The following is a 2,019-nucleotide window of genomic DNA, read 5'->3' on the forward strand; positions in this document are numbered from 1 at the left end:
GGGGGGGGGGGGGGGGGCGGGGGGGGAGGGGGGGGGGGGGGGGAGGGAGAGGGGGGGGAGCTGGGATAGGGTTGTAGAAGAGCTTGACTCTTTATCCAAGCGTAAAGCAGAGATTGAAGTGCTTGAACTCATGGGAGAGAATAATGAACTAACTGGGCCCGTATTAAAAGTGATACTCAAATCATGGTGTATTGTTCTGTGGGTTGCAGCTACACCTGAAGCTGGGGCCGTACCTCAGCACCTGACACAACCAGGAGTTTTAAGGCTGGAGTTTTTAAAAGACATAAGAGAACACTTAGCTAATTCCTACTGGAATTTTGAATCTGAGGTCCTAAGAAAGTTTCTCAGATGAGTTTCTTCAATAAGACCAAATTGATGCAGTGTAAGAAATTAAATAGTTTGTAATATAATAAAGGCTTGGTCAGTTTGACTCTGAGAAAAGTCATTCTCTGGGACTAGGGCCAGGTAATGTTATCTTAGCGTACTGCTTGGAGTACCTGGCACTGTACAAGCTCTAGGTCTTTGTGGTTACCTTAGACCAACATAGCAAATGAATGAGCATATTATCCTTTCAGTAGGGCTGCTTTCTGGTGTAACACACCCCTTGCATTCACAGGAGACACAAGTACCAACCAGTACCTAGGGTAAATCCCTCCTTTTTACCCTCCTTAACCCTGTCTGCTCTGGTAGCTACACTGCAAGGGCCAAAGTTGCACCTCATGTTTGGTGCTGGAAACCAAATACAGCAGGAAAATAAAACAACATGTGATCGTCTTGAATTTAGTCCTGAAATTCTCTCTCTAACGATGTCAAAGCACGGAAGATGCAAATGTTCTTGATAACAGATGAGCAAAAGGGGCTTTGGGTGAAATACTATGCCCCCCTCTTCTCCCTAGGCTGCTTACTGTCTATTTTTCCATGCAGTATTTTTGCTGGAGACACTGATACAGGAGAACATTGTCTGCCACAATCCCACTACCCTTCCTATCACCGAGGAAGAGGAAGAGGGGACAGCTGTGCAGCCTCTCTTGCAGCTGCATCTCACCTAGGTGGCTAACACAACTGCAAACCTTCCTCATCCCTGTCTTTCAGAGTAGCATTTTTTTGGCCACTGATGCAGGGAATAAGAAACATCTACCAGATGTAGAACCAAGGAGTCAAAAAATGAAAGCAGATTCCCTGCTCCAAGTGCAACTTGAATGCAGGACTAGGCTTGGAGTATTTTGCTATGGCAAAATGCTCCCCTGTGAGCAGTGCGCTGAGGTGGTGAGCCAAGAGGCTCTGAGGGACTCAAGGACAGCCCTGAACTATCACCCACACTTGCAGCAACTGCACAGTTCCCACGGCAGAGTCTCCATCCCCAGACTAGTTTTAGAAAGGGGATTCACAAATTCAACATCAACCTGCTACTGGTTCATGAAGAATCAACAACTTATCACCATCTGCTATTATGATGTCTGCAAGCTTTTCAGCTGAAATAAGTATCTGTGCCCTATCATTCTCTCTGTGCCATGTGGCACATCCAGCCTTAGGTGGCATTTGATCTGGCCAGTAAAATCTGCTGCCACTCGGTATAATAGTGAGAAAGACTTGTGAAAGAAAGTTAAGTGCTTCATAAGTCAGAATTCTAGACTTAGCTCTTTTGTGAGCAATAAGCAATTTCTGCTGCCACAATGCAACTGATGTGAACAAAATCATCATCAGTCTAACTGCTGCAATTCCCTTGCTGCAGATATACATTACAGAAAACTGGAAAAAAAAATTCCAATAAGCTTTACTAAAACACACAAATTAATAAATTAACAAAAGGTTCATGTTATACTCTCATAGAAAAGAGAAATGATTGACTATTTCATGATTGAGTATATGATTAAGACTGCATTCAGAACAGTGAAAAGTAGAAATTTCCTTTAAGACTTGCAGAAGTGTCTCAATTACTTCAAAGGAAGTAGCAGACTCACTGACCATTATATTCTGTTCAGCCATTGGTCATGATACGGAGTTGAGGGCAAAGTTTTT

Source organism: Corapipo altera, unplaced genomic scaffold (genome assembly GCF_003945725.1).
Source record: "Corapipo altera isolate COAL_440 unplaced genomic scaffold, ASM394572v1 23b, whole genome shotgun sequence".
Taxonomy (NCBI): domain Eukaryota; kingdom Metazoa; phylum Chordata; class Aves; order Passeriformes; family Pipridae; genus Corapipo; species Corapipo altera.